The sequence below is a fragment of the Triticum dicoccoides genome, chromosome 3B, assembly GCF_002162155.2.
Source record: "Triticum dicoccoides isolate Atlit2015 ecotype Zavitan chromosome 3B, WEW_v2.0, whole genome shotgun sequence".
Lineage (NCBI taxonomy): Eukaryota > Viridiplantae > Streptophyta > Magnoliopsida > Poales > Poaceae > Triticum > Triticum dicoccoides.
In genome coordinates, this window is record NC_041385.1 from 850,484,366 (window position 1) to 850,499,933 (window position 15,568).

General features: G+C 42.8%; 1 pseudogene; it reads right to left on the reverse strand.

Moving 5' to 3' along the window:
- Nucleotides 1–1,351: 1,351 nt before the first annotated feature.
- Nucleotides 1,352–2,037, reverse strand: LOC119280314 (annotated as a pseudogene).
- Nucleotides 2,038–15,568: the final 13,531 nt, after the last annotated feature.

The window sequence follows — 15,568 nt, forward strand, 5'->3', positions numbered from 1 at the left end:
AGAGCCCCAAAATAAGTTTTACAATGGAGGTCATGCCAACTCCACAGTATGCGAACTACTTGTTGCTCACCCAGGTTGATGCCTCGGCCAGGATACCTCGTCCAGGAGTAGGAGGTGGTCGATCGACTCCTCTTGTTGATCACACATGGGGCACCTATCCTGGTGCGGCAACCCTCTTCGTGCCAAACTATCCGATGTCCAACACCTGTTCTTTGGTTAATTAACTCACTCATTCAAGTCTAGGGTTTCCCTGCCTCCCACCGGCGCCGCCAACGGTCTGCCTCGTCTCCGGTGGCCATAGGACCATGGAGACGCGGTGGATCTTGGCCCTTGCCGGCGGGAGGGCTCTGTTTTCAGTGTTTTGTTAGGGTTTGTGTCCTGCTCGGGAAGACGAGATGGCAGCGGCTCCTTGAAGATGGAATAAAATTCTCCCCGCCTAGCCCTTGTTTCGATGATGTGTCTAGCATCATCAATGGGCAGGTGGAGGGTGCCTCCGGAGGATCTGTTTTGGTGGATTTTCTCGGATATGATTGTAGTTCGTCTACGTTCATGTGTATTCAGGTTGGATCCTATGGGGCTTTAGCACGACGAATCTCCAAATGTCTACTACAACAAGTTTTCCCCGGCTTCGGCGAGGGAGGAGCAATGACGGCGGCGCTCGGCTCGCTTTAGTGCTTGTAGTCATCGCTAGGTGGTCTACGAAACTGGATGCACTTTTTATTATTTCTGGTGTTCATTCAACTGTCATGATTGAAGATAAGTATATCTGAAGTTTTTTGGCAGAAAAAAACTCAGTAATTATCATGTTTTTCTGCAATTTCCATCGAAAAGCACAATTGCTCAATAAAAGCACCACCATCAATCACAGATGACAACGAAGCCACATCTAATATTCACTGGAGCTAAACAAGGCAGCCGGCCATGTGACAACAGAGCAACACGGAATGGAAAGAGTGACAAAGCCAAATCAAGGGTTGAGGAGGAGCGTGTAGTGGTGATGAACAACATCGAAATTATGTGCAATGGCTGTTGGAGTTGTACGAAGTGAGTGGAATGCACTAGATTTTGTCACGAGACATTAGGAAGCCACAAAGGTTGTCCACACAACAAAAACATTTATTAGACAATAAATTTTGTATCAGTGCATTTGTAGTTGTGGTTTTGCACAGTAGCAACGCTCACGCGGTTAACTAGTAAATTCACAAAGGTATCACACCAAGAGTTGGCCGAACAACTAAAACACATACTAACACTGAATGTTAGAATCATAGGGGAAACAAAACACACATGATGATTATAACAGAAGACACATTACATACTAAAATAAATCGAAGTCTGCTACTTCATGTAATCACGCTAAATTGAGGCGGTCGCCAGGGAGATCATAGCAACCAGACCGAAAGTGGCTCCTAGCGACCTCGAAGCTCAGATGAGCATCAACCGCCGCATATCTGATCCGCTCAAGGGTCAACGGGAACACACCCCATCCCGACCTCCTCAACTTCTCGCACTCCCCGTCTTTGCTGAGCTTCGTTCCCAGCAAGTAGTTTGCCAAATCAATCAACGATGGTGTAGGCTTGGTGCAGATGTTCTTCAGAATCTCGACGCGCTCCTGCAGGTCCATGGAACACGCGATGTTCAGCCGTAGTAGCCCAACATCTCCCGGTCCTGCTTGATCCAGGCTCCGCAGAAGACGATGTCCTTGTCGGCCAGAAACCTCCTCAGCATTGCCGGCACGTGCCTCGCGTGCACGATGTGGTACACCAGGCACTCGTTGGTGATGCAGAGCTGGAGCACGGCAGCGCGCTGCCTCTGCTCCTTTGGTAGGTCCTTCTGCCTCTTCCCGAAGGCGGCGTTGGTGAACTCGGTGTCTAGGCCGACGAGCTTCCTCTCGGCGTCCCGGAGGAAGTTGGTCCACACGCGTGATATCCACGCCTTTACGATGGATGGTTGGATTGTGACGGTTGCTTTGGTGTCGATGCCTTGAGTGGCGAAGTGGTACGGCCTTTCGTCATTGTGCGGCGGCTGGCGCGCCATTTTTGGAAATATGTAAGCAGCTAGGAATAGATCGATCCCTCCATTGGACTCCTTAAACAAACCGGGCGAGTCGGGGGAAACATAAATCGAAGATCGATTTGTTTGCTGGACATGTACCTTACCCCTTTCTCTAAGTTTTTTTTTGAGAGAAATCCCTTTCTCTAAGTAGTATAGGAATTTTGTAATGTTTAAATCCTATATGCAACTTATATTTTGTGCAAAGGAGTTTGCTGGCCCAGTTTGTTTTTTATATTTTTGAGAATCTTTTCGCGGGCTCAATTGATTACCGAGGTACAAACGAAGAGATCCGTTTGACGGGATCCTATTTGATGCCCGCGTATGTCAAGGAGCTGGGGCATCGCTAAAGCGGAGTAAGCGACAATGCCACGGGCCGACCCACTTCAAAGAGCCACCGGTTTTGGAACCTTCTAGAAGGTTCCTTGGACAGGTTTTCTCTAGATTTTTTCCATTACTCGGTTTTCTGGTTTTCTTCATCTTTTTCAATTCCTTTTTTCTTTTTATGTTCTTTCTTATTTCTTCCTTTTCTTTTCATTTTTTCCTATTTCTTTTTGTTTTTCTCATAAATCCAAAATTTTCAAAAGTTGTTCACATTTTTCATAATTCGTTAAACATTAAAAAATTGTCGAAAATTCCAAAAAAAACATTTTAAAAACGTGTTCACGTTTAAAAAAAACACGTTTCAGTAATGTTCGGCAAATGTTCACCCTACATTACAAAATTGTCCACTATGCATAAAAATGTTGCTCATAAATTGAAAAATGTTCGCTGTGTAAACAAATATTCACCGTTCAAAAAACATATTCACCATACAGTAAATACTTCTCTAAAAAAATATTATAGTTAGAAAAAATTGTTCGCGAATCAAACTTCGTTCACAATTTCTCAGAAATTTTGTTCACCATACAATAAATTCACTTTTCTAAAAATTGTTCATAGTTGGAGAAAAATTGTTCAGGAATCAAAATTTGATCACAATATTTTGTTCATGTTTTCAAAATGTTCTTCACTTTTTTAAAAACAATGCACGTTTTAGAAAATTCTTCATTTTTACAATTTTATTAACTTTCTCGAAAATGATTCATCTTTTAAAAATATCATGGTTTTCAATTTTCATCACTTTTCAAAAAAATAGTTCTCGTTTTAAATTATTTTTTAATTTAAAAACTTCTTCATTATTTTAAACATTATTCGCATTTTGTAATAAAAATGTTTACATTTTTACAACAAATGGTTGATTTCTTTTATTTTAAAAAAATTGCCGCTGCCAATAGTTCATAAATGTTCGCGCTGCATATTAATGGCTCACAGGCAGCAGCTCAAGTTGTAAGGGACACTGTGTCTCCTTCGAGGTATTGCGAGTTTGAATCCATTGAGGTGCACATTTTTTGATTGATTTTCTCCTCGCATGGTGCCACTAAATGGGCCGGCCCTTTAAGATCACGCCCCGTGCTCTGGCTTTTGACGGGCCATAAGGTTTTTTCGCTATGGGCCAAAAGCTGACTTGACCTAGGCGAGTGGCACGAACAGACTGAGGGGAGCAAACCACCACTAGTAGAAAAAGGGCTTTTAGTCCCGGTTCATAAGGGACTTTAGTCCCGGTTCGTGGAACCGGGACTAAAGGGTCGTTACTAAAGCCTCCCCCTTTAGTCCCGGTTCTTACACGAACCGGGACTAAAGGCTATCCACGTGGCCGCTGCCTGGAGGTCCACCTTTAGTCCCGGTTGGTAACACCAACCGGTACTAAAGGAATTTTTATGATTTTTTTTTAAATAAAATTTTTTTTGGAATTTTTTTTTGATTTTCAAATTTCTGAATTATTTTAACCTCTCATCTCTAATCACCCCTCATCACTGCTTAATTTAACCTCTAATCACCCCTCATCATCTAACTTCTTCCCGGACGGTCACCCATCCTCTCACTACTCCAGCCTGAGCACGCCTAACTTCCGGGTTCTATTCTCCCTCATTTCTAAGTCTGCACTTGTTGTTTTCCTGACAATAGTAAGATGTCAATCCTATTAACCTCAGGAATTTAGCTTGAGCATGAAGTCACACATTTCACTGTTTGAGTTTGAAACTATTGTTCTAAAAAATAACACTAATATTTAGTAACAGTAATATTTCTTGAATAATTAGTTTGACCATTGTTTGACAGTTTGACCATAATTTGACCATAGTTTTGTTGGAAATATGCCCTAGAGGCAATAATAAATTGGTTATTATTATTATATTTCCTTGTTCATGATAATCGTTTATTATCCATGCTATAATTGTATTGATAGAAAACTCAGATACATGTGTGGGTACATAGACAACACCATGTCCCTAGTAAGCCTCTAATTGACTAGCTCGTTGATCAATAGATGGTTACGGTTTCCTGACCATGGACATTGGATGTCGTTGATAACGGGATCACATCATTAGGAGAATGATGTGATGGACAAGACCCGATCCTAAGCCTAGCACAAGATCATGTAGTTCATATGCTAAAGCTTTTCTAAATGTCAAGTATCTTTTCCTTAGACCATGAGATTGTGCAACTCCCGGATACCGTAGGAATGCTTTGGGTGTACCAAACATCACAACGTAACTGGGTGGCTATAAAGGTTCACTACAGGTATCTCCGAAAGTGTCTGTTGGGTTGGCACGAATCGAGACTGGGATTTGTCACTCCGGTTGACGGAGAGGTATCTCTGGGCCCACTCGGTAGGTCATCATCATAATGTGCACAATGTGACCAAGGGGTTGATCATGGGATGATGTGTTATGGAACGAGTAAAGAGACTTGCCGGTAACGAGATTGAACAAGGTATCGGGATATCGACGATCGAATCTCGGGCAAGTACAATACCGCTAGACAAAGGGAATTGTATACGGGATTGCTTGAATCCTTGACATCGTGGTTCATCCGATGAGATCATCGTGGAACATGTGGGAGCCAACATGGGTATCCAGATCCCGTTGTTGGTTATTGACCAGAGAGCTGTCTCGGTCATGTCTGCATGATTCCCGAACCCGTAGGGTCTACACACTTAAGGTTCGGTGACGCTAGAGTTGTTATGGGAATTGATGTGCAGTTACCGAATGTTGTTCGGAGTCCCAGATGAGATCCCGGACGTCACGAGGAGTTCCGGAATGGTCCGGAGGTAAAGATTTATATATGGGAAGTCCTATTTTGGCCACCGAAAAATGTTCGGGATTTTTCGGTATTGTACCGGGAAGGTTCTAGAAGGTTCCGGAGTGGGGCCCACCAGCATGGGGGGACCCACATGAACGTGGGTAGTGGGGGCAAGGCCCCACACCCTTGGTCAAGGCGCACCAAGATTCCCCCTTAGAAGGAATAAGATCATATCCCGAAGGGATAAGATCAAGATCCCTAAAAAGGGGGATAACAATCGGTGGGGAAGGAAATGATGGGATTTCTTTCCTCCCACCTTTGCCAATGCCCCAATGGACTTGGAGGGCAAGAAACCAGCCCCTTCCACCCCTATCTATAGTGGGGAGGCGCATGGGAGCTTCACCCTTGCCCCTGGCGCAGCCCTCTCCCTTCCCAACACCTCCTCCGTAGTAGTAGTGCTTGGCGAAGCCCTGCCGGAGAACTGCAAGCTCCACCACCACGCTGTTGTGTTGCCGGAGCTCTCCCTCAACTTCTCCTCTCCCCTTGCTGGTTCAAGAAGGAGGAGACGTCACCGGCTGTACGTGTGTTGAACGCGGAGGTGCCGTCCGTTCGGCGCTAGGATCTCCGGTGATTGGGATCACGACGAGTACGACTCCTTCAACCCCGTTCTCTTGAACGCTTCCACTTAGCGATCTACAAGGGTATGTAGATGCACTCTCCTTCTCCTCGTTGCTAGTCTCTCCATAGATAGATCTTGGTGACTCGTAGGAAAATTTTGAATTTCTGCTACGTTCCCCAACAGTGGTATCAGAGCTAGGTCTATTGCGTAGATTCTTTGCATGAGTAGAACACAAAGTAGTTGTGGGTGTTGATTTTGTTCAATATGCTTACCGTTACTAGTCCAATCTTGTTTCGACGGTATTGTGGGATGAAGCGGCCCGGACCGACCTTACACGTACTCTTACGTGAGACAGGTTCCACCGACTGACATGCACTTGGTGCATAAGGTGGCTAGCGGGTGCCAGTCTCTCCCACTTTAGTCGGAACGGATTCGATGAAAAGGGTCCTTACGAAGGGTAAATAGCAATTGGCATATCACGTTGTGGTTTTTCATAGGTAAGAAACGTTCTTGCTAGAAACCCATAGCAGCCACGTAAAACATGCAAACAACAATTAGAGGACGTCTAACTTGTTTTTGCAGGGTATGCTATGTGATGTGATATGGCCAAGAAGAATGTGATGAATGATATGTGATGTATGAGATTGATCATGTTCTTGTAATAGGAATCACGACTGGCATGTCGATGAGTATGACAACCGGCAGGAGCCATAGGAGTTGTCTTAATTTATTGTATGACCTGCGTGTCATTAAACAACGCCATGTAATTACTTTACTTTATTGCTAACTGGTAGCCATAGTAGTAGAAGTAATAGTTGGCGAGACAACTTCATGAAGACACGATGATGGAGATCATGATGATGGAGATCATGGTGTCATTGCCGGTGACGATGATGATCATGGAGCCCCGAAGATGGAGATCAAAAGGAGCAAAATAATATTGGCCATATCATGTCACTATTTGATTGCATGTGATGTTTATCATGTTTATGCATCTTATTTGCTTAGAACGACGGTAGTAAATAAGATGATCCCTCATTAAAATTTCAAGAAAGTGTTCCCCCTAACTGTGCACCGTTGCGAAAGTTCGTCGTTTCGAAGCACCACGTGATGATCGGGTGTGATAGATTCTTACGTTCACATACAACGGGTGTAAGCCAGATTTACACACGCGAAACACTTAGGTTGACTTGACGAGCCTAGCATGTACAGACATGGCCTCGGAACACAAGAGACCGAAAGGTCGAGCATGAGTCGTATAGTAGATACGATCAACATGAAGATGTTCACCGATGATGACTAGTCCGTCTCACGTAATGATCGGACACGGCCTAGTTGACTCGGATCATGTAATCACTTAGATGACTAGAGGGATGTCTATCTGAGTGGGAGTTCATAAGATGAACTTAATTATCCTGAACATAGTCAAAAGATCTTTGCAAATTATGTCGTAAGCTCGCGCTTTAGTTCCACTGTTTAGATATGTTCCTAGAGAAAATATAGTTGAAAGTTGACAGTAGCGATTATGCGGACAGTAGAAAGCTCATGTCCTTAATGCACCGCTCAGTGTGCTGAACCCCAAACGTCGTTTGTGGATGTTGCGAACATCAGACATATATGTTTTGATAACTACGTGATAGTTCAGTTAAACGGTTTAGAGTTGAGGCACCAAAGATGTTTTTCGAAACGTCGCGGAACATATGAGATGTTTTGAGGGCTGAAATTGGGATTTCGGCTCGTGCCCACGTCAAGAGGTATAAAGCCTCCGACGATTTTCTTAGCCTGCAAACTAAGGGAGAAAAGCTCAATCGTTGAGCTTGTGCTCAGATTGTCTGAGTGCAACAATCACTTGAATCGAGTGGGAGTTGATCTTCCAGATGAGATAGTGATTTTTCTCCAAAGTCATTGCCACCAAGCTGCTAGAGCTTCGTGATGAACTATAACATATCAGGGATAGATATGATGATCCTTGAGGTATTCGCGATGTTTGACACCGCGAAAGTAGAAATCAAGAAGGAGCATCAATTGTTGATGGTTGGTGAAACCACTAGTTTCAAGAAGGGCAAGGGCAAGAAGGGATACTTCATGAAACGGCAAATCAGCTACTGCTCTAGTGAAGAAACCCAAGGTTGAACCCAAACCCGAAACTAAGTGCTTCTGTGATAAGGGGAATAGTCAATAGAGCGGAATTACCCTAGATACTTGGTAGATGAGAAGGCTGGCAAGGTCGATAGAAGTATATTGGATATACATTATGTTAATGTGTACTTTACTAGTACTCCTAGTAGCACCAGGGTATTAAGATACCGGTTCGGTTGCTAAGTGTTAGTAACTCGAAATAAAAGAGCTACGGAATAAACGGAGACTAGCTGAAGGTGAGCTGACGGTATGTGTTGGAAGTGTTTCCAAGTTTGATGTGATCAAACATCACACGCTCCCTCTACCATCAAGATTAGTATTAAACCTGAATAATTGTCATTTGGTGTTTGCGTTGAGCATAGACATGATTGGATTATGTCTATCGCAATACGGTTATTCATTTAAGGAGAATAATGGTTACTCTATTTATTTGAATAATACCTTCAATGGTCTTGCACCTAAAGGAATGGTTTATTAAATCTCGATCGTAGTGATACACATTTTCATGCCAAAAGATATAAGATAGTAATGATAGTACCACTTACTTGTGGCACTGCCATGTAAGTCATATTGCTATAAAACGCATGAAGAAACTCCATGTTGATGGATTTTTGGACTCACTCGTTTTTGAAAAGTTTGAAACATGCGAACCATGTCTATTGGTGTATACGCATGAAGAAACTCCATGCAAATGGATCGTTTGGACTCACTTGATTTTGAATCACTTGAGATATGCAAATCATACCACATGGGCAAGATGACTGAAAAGCCTCGTTTTCAGTAAGATGGAACAAGATAGCAACTTGTTGGAAGTAACACATTTTGATGTGTGCAGTCCAATGAGTGCTGAGGCATGCAGTGAATATCATTATGTTCTTACTTCACAGATGATTCGAGCAGATGTCGAGTATATTTACTTGATGAAACACAAGTCTAAACTATTGAATGGTTCAAGTAATTTCAGAGTGAAGTTGAAGATCATTGTGACAAGAGGATAAAATGTCTATGATATGATCATAGAGATGAGTATCTGAGTTACGAGCTTTGGCACGCAATTAAAGACATTGTGGAAATTGTTTCACAATTAATACCGCCTGGAACACCATAGTGTGATGGTGTGTCCGAACATCATAGTTGCACCCTATTGGATATGGTGCGTACCATGATGTCTCTTATCGAATTACCACCATCGTTCATGGGTTAGGCATTAGAGACAACCGCATTCACTTTAAAATAGGGCACCATGTAATTCCGTTGAGATGACACCATTTGAACTATGGTTTGGAGAAACCTAAGTTGTCGTTTCTTAAAAGTTTGGGGCTGCGACGCTTATGTGAAAAAGTTTCAGGTTGATAAGCTCGAACCCAAAGCGGATAAAATGCATATTCATAGGACACCCAAAAGAGTTGGGTATACCTCCTAATTCAGATCCGAAAGCAATAGGGGTTGTTTCTTGAATCGGGTCCTTTCTCAAGGAAAAGTTTCTCTCGAAAGAATTGAGTGGGAGGATGGTGGAGACTTGATGAGGTTGTTGAACCATCACTTCAACTAGTGTGTAGCAGGGCACAGGAAGTTGTTCCTATGGCACCTACACCAATTGAAGTAGAAGCTTATGATAGTGATCATGAAACTTCGGATCAAGTCACTACCAAACCTCGTAGGTCGACAAGGATGTGTACTGCTTCAGAGTGGTACATAATCCTGTCTTGGAGGTCATGTTGCTAGACAAAAATGAACCTACGAGCTATGGAAAAGCGATGGTGGGCCCAGATTTCGACGAATGGCTCGAGGCCATAAAATCTGAGAGAGGATCCATGACTTTGGAAGAAATACTTGATGGTTGTAAGGACATTGGGTAAAGATGGACTTTAAAAGGAAGACAGACAATGATGGTAAGTATCACCATTAAGAAAGCTCGACTTGTCATTAAAGATGTTTTCCGACGAGTTCAAGGAGTTGACTACGGTGAGGCTTTCTCACTCGTAGTGATGCTAAGAGTCTGTTGGAATTGGATTAGCAGTTACTGCATTATTTATGAAATCTTGCAGATAGGATGTCAAAACATTGTTTCCTCGACAGTTTTCTTAAGGAAAGGTTGTATATGATACAACCAGAAGGTTTTGTCAATCCTGAAAGATGCTAACAAGCATGCAGAGCTCCAGCAATCCTTCTAAGGACTGGAGTAAGCATCTCGGAGTTGGAATATACGCTTTGATGAGATGATCAAAGATTTTGGGTTTAATACAAAGTTTATGAGAAACTTGTATTTCCAAAGAAGTGAGTGGGAGCACTATAGCATTTCTGATGAGTATATGTTGTTGACATATTGTTGATCGGAAATGATGTAGAATTTCTGGAAAGCATAAGGTTGTTTGAAAGTTGTTTTTCAATAGAAAACCTGGATTAAGCTGCTTGAACATTAAGCATCAAGATCTATGAGGATAGATCAAAAACGCTAAATGGTACTTTCAAATGAGCACATACCTTGACATGATCTTGAAGGTGTTCAAGATGGATCAGTCAAAGAAGGAGTTCTTGCCTGAGTTGTAAGGTATGAAGTTAAGAGTTAAAGCTCGACCACGGCAGAAGAGAGAGAAAGGACAAAGGTCGTCCCCTATGCTTCAGACGTAGGCTCTATAGTATGCTATGCTGTGTACCGCACCGGAAGTGTGCCTTGCCATGAGTCAGTCAAGGGGTACAAGAATGATCCAGGAATGGATCATTGGACAGCGGTCAAAATTGTCCTTGGAGTAAATAAGGACATGTTTCTCGATTATGGAGGTGATAAAGAGTTCGGCGTAAAGGGTTACGTCGATGCAAGCTTTAACACCTATCCGAATGGCTCTGAGTAGCAAACCGGATATGTATAGTGGAGCAACCATTTGGAATAGCTCCAAGTGGAGCGTGGAAGCAGCATTTACAATATGACATAGAGAATTGTGAAATACATACGGATCTGAATGTTGCAGACCCGTTGACTAAAACCTCTCTCACAAGCAAAATATGATCAAACCCCAGAACTCATTGAGTCTTCATCACATGGTGATGTGAACTAGTTTAGTGACACTAGTAAACTCTTTGGATGTTGGTCACATGGCGATGTGACCTGTCAGTGTTAATCACATGGCGATGTGAACTAGATTATTGACTCTAGTGCAAGTGGGAGACTGTTGGAAATATGCCCTAGAGGCAATAATAAATTGGTTATTATTATTATATTTCCTTGTTCATGATAATTGTTTATTATCCATGTTATAATTGTATTGATAGGAAACTCAGATACATGTGTGGGTACATAGACAACACCATGTCCCTAAAGCCTCTAATTGACTAGCTCGTTGATCAATAGATGGTTACGGTTTCCTGACCATGGACATTCGTTGATAACGGGATCACATCATTAGGAGAATGATGTGATGGACAAGACCCAATCCTAAGCCTAGCACAAGATCGTGTAGTTCATATGCTAAAGCTTTTCTAAATGTCAAGTATCTTTTCCTTAGACCATGAGATTGTGCAACTCCCGGATACCGTAGGAATGCTTTGGGTGTACCAAACGTCAGAACGTAACTGGGTGGCTATAAAGGTGCACTACAGGTATCTCCGAAAGTGTCTGTTGGGTTGGCACGAATCGAGACTGGGATTTGTCACTCGGGTTGATGGAGAGGTATCTCTAGGCCCACTCGGTAGGACATCATCATAATGTGCACAATGTGACCAAGGGGTTGATCACGGGATGATTTGTTATGGAACGAGTAAAGAGACTTGCCGGTAACGAGATTGAACATGGTATCGGGATACCGACGATCGAATCTTGGGCAAGTACAATACCGCTAGACAAAGGGAATTGTATACAGGATTGCTTGAATCCTTGACATCGTGGTTCATCCGATGAGATCATCGTGGAACATGTGGGAGCCAACATGGGTATCCAGATCCCGTTGTTGGTTATTGGCCAGAGAGCTGTCTCGGTCTTGTCTGCATGATTCCCGAACCCGTAGGGTCTACACACTTAAGGTTCGGTGACGCTAGAGTTGTTATGGGAATTGGTGTACAGTTACCGAATGTTGTTCGGAGTCCCGGATGAGATCCCGGACATCACGAGGAGTTCCGGAATGGTCCGGAGGTAAAGATTTATATATGGGAAGTCCTATTTTGGCCACCGAAAAATGTTCGGGATTTTTCGGTATTGTACCGGGAAGGTTCTAGAAGGTTTCGGAATGGGGCCCACCAGCATGGGGGGACCCACATGAACGTGGGTAGTGGGGGCAAGGCCCCACACCCTTGGTCAAGGCGCACCAAGATTCCCCCTTAGAAGGAATAAGATCATATCCCGAAGGGATAAGATCAAGATCCCTAAAAAAGGGGGATAACAATCGGTGGGGAAGGAAATGATGGGATTTCTTTCCTCCCACCTTTGCCAATGCCCCAATGGACTTGGAGGGAAAGAAACCAGCCCTCTCCACCCCTATCTATAGTGGGGAGGTGCATGGGAGCTTCACCCTTGCCCCCGGCGCAGCCCTCTCCCTCCCCAACACCTCCTCCGTAGTAGTAGTGCTTGGCGAAGCCCTGCCGAAGAACTGCAAGCTCCATCACCACACCGTCGTGCTGCCGGAGCTCTCCCTCAACTTCTCCTCTCCTCTTGCTGGATCAAGAAGGAGGAGACGTCACCGGGCTATACGTGTGTTGAACGCGGAGGTGCCGTCCGTTCGGCACTAGGATCTCCGGTGATTTGGATGACGACGAGTACGACTCATTCAACCCCGTTCTCTTGAACGCTTCCGCTTAGCGATCTACAAGGGTATGTAGATGCACTCTCCTTCTCCTCGTTGGTAGTCTCTCCATAGATAGATCTTGGTGACTCGTAGGAAAATTTTGAATTTCTGCTACGTTCCCCAACAAGTTTGACCAGATATGACCAAAATTCAAAAAAACTGAAATAATTATTTAGTAACACTAATATTCTTGAACAATTATTTAGTAACACTAATACTTCTTGAATAAGTAGTTTGACCTGATTTGATGAATTTTTTTGCCTCCAGATCTTAAAAGCCCCGTAACTTTTTTCTGTTAGGTTTTTGAGGATTTTGAAAATGTTTAACGGGGTTCCCCCAGTTAAATTTGGATGTAACTTGTCGAGTAGATGATTTTTCATATAAAAAACTTTTTAATCCGAGTTCGTATGCAAAAGTTATGCCCATTTTACTAAATTCTGGAGAGATTTTGCAAATAAAGTCGAAATTCATATTTGTAAATTTTCCCAACAACTAGACCACATATCACATGGGATCTTTAGTATCGGTTCGTGCCATGAACCGGTACTAATGCCTCAAACCCCATTAGTACCGGTTCGTGGCTCGAACCGGGACTAAAGGTCTAACCTTTAGTACCGGTTGGTGTCACGAACCGGTACTAATGGGGTTTGAGGCATTAGTCCCGGTTCGTGGCACCAACCGGGACTAAAAGGTCCAGACGAATCGGGACAAATGGCCCACGTGGCCCGGTCGGCCCCTGGGCTCACGAACCGGGACTAATGCCCCCATTAGTCCCGGTTCTGGACTGGACTGGGACTAATGGGCTAACCCGGCCTGGACCAAAGCCCTCTTTTCTACTAGTGCACATACGAAGCTATTTCCCCCCACATCAAAAAAGGAAAAACGTACGAAGCTTTTTGTGGACGAAAAAAGTGGAGAAACAATCCTTCTTTTAATATAATACTAGCAAACATGCTCGTGCGTTGCAACGGGGAAAAATCCCCCAGACGCCCTTACCCATTGAACATGCCTAAAGGCCTCACCCTTATGCCCATAACATAACAAATATGACTAATACCTCATCCTCAGGTCCACATCCTTCATTTGAATCTGGCATTAGACCGGTCCGACGAGCGAAAGCTAATCTGGGTCCCACCGTAAACCAAAAAAATTAGAGAAACAATTCTTCCTTTAATATTAAAAAAAAGTAGAGAATAGAGATAGAGATATATATAATTAGGTAGAGATATGCATAGCGTTGTTCTTGTATGCGAATTCCAACTCAGTTCGACCCAAAATCCTATTACATTTGCTCTCGGATACTATCTCCCGTTAGTACGTGGACTAATTAATGCATTTTTCCCCTCAATAAAAAACAATGTTTTTTTTCAAAAATCCAAGTAGTTGACCGGTCCTGGCAATGCACAACAGCTGTATGACCATAGGTCGTTTCAACCTCAATCTCCTTACGTTCAGAGGCTTTTGGAAAAAAAATACGTCGGCCTTTTCCCTTTTAAAGGCAGAGTCCAGAGTTTTTTTTATAAGAAAAGCACAATGCGTGTGTTTGATTCCTTTTCTCAACCGGTGATTCTCTTTCCAGTACGTGTTTCTTTTTTTTTTAGCATCAGTACAGACATAAGCGCTCATATACACACGCATACACTCATCCCTATGAACGCACACACGCACACCCTACCCCTATGAGCACCTCCGAGAGACTGAGCCGGCATATTATCTTGAGATTTACGAAGTCACCGTAGGTGCCCCGTCGTCGACGGGAACGTCTCCTCCCACTGAAAGCGCATCGCCGGAAATCCTGAAATAAATCCAGAAATAATGCGAGCACCAGGATTTGAACCCTGGTGGGTTAGGGATACCACTGTCCACCTAACCAACTCAACCACAGGTTGATTCGCTCCAGTACGTGTTTCAGATTGTGTTTTTTTACATGTACCATACATGCATAGGCACAGACGTGACAACATGCTAGTCCATATAAGTTGGTAAATACATGTTAGCATGTTATGTAAATACTTTTAATCTCAGCCATTATTACTCAGATCAAACGGTGCAAAAAATATTAGCATATGTGGATAAACGTGATAGCTTATTTATCTTTTGTTTTAAGTATATAATAGATAGATGTCAACATGATGTTTTGTTCGACCCAACAACTCTTTCCAACTAACATTTCCACGGAGTACAAACTTGTATCCAAATCATCCTCCCACTCTTGGAGAAATGTCATCTTTGACTTTATTCGGTCTACAAAATTATAGCACGAGGACAATACAAAAAATTAGGGAAAGTAAAATTTGAAGAATTATGTGTGGGTCTTAAGTTTGCCAACTACTTTGTTTTGTCTTCATGGTTGAAAATTTTATAATGATAGACTGATGGTGTGCTAAAAGATGTAACCAATCATTTTTCTCTTATTTCATTTCCTCAATGTTTCAAGAGTTCATATGTGCATACCTCGGCGTGCATCAAAATGAAAGATCCTTTGTTTACCTCATTAAGTACTTCAATGCCAGTCTGAAAATCGTTCAAATGGTTTATCTAATTAATTTCTCAATTGTTGTTTTCCTGTTGCAGTTACTAGGTGAGGACAACCAAGCATCCAAAAGAAATCTTAGAGTATATTCATCTGCTCAAGAGAATGCCTTATGTCTTGCAGTAAAAAGTTATGAAATTTTCATCACAGGCAATTATCAATAAGGTACAACCATAATCATTTGCAGACAGTTGAGAAAAAAGTTGTTTAAATAGTTCGCTTAACTTCTAGGCTAAAGTTGGTCTCTGTGCCAATTGGCACAACGAGTCATCTAGTGTAGTAAAGAATAAGGACACATGCAAACATCCTCGCCATACAAGACTTTGA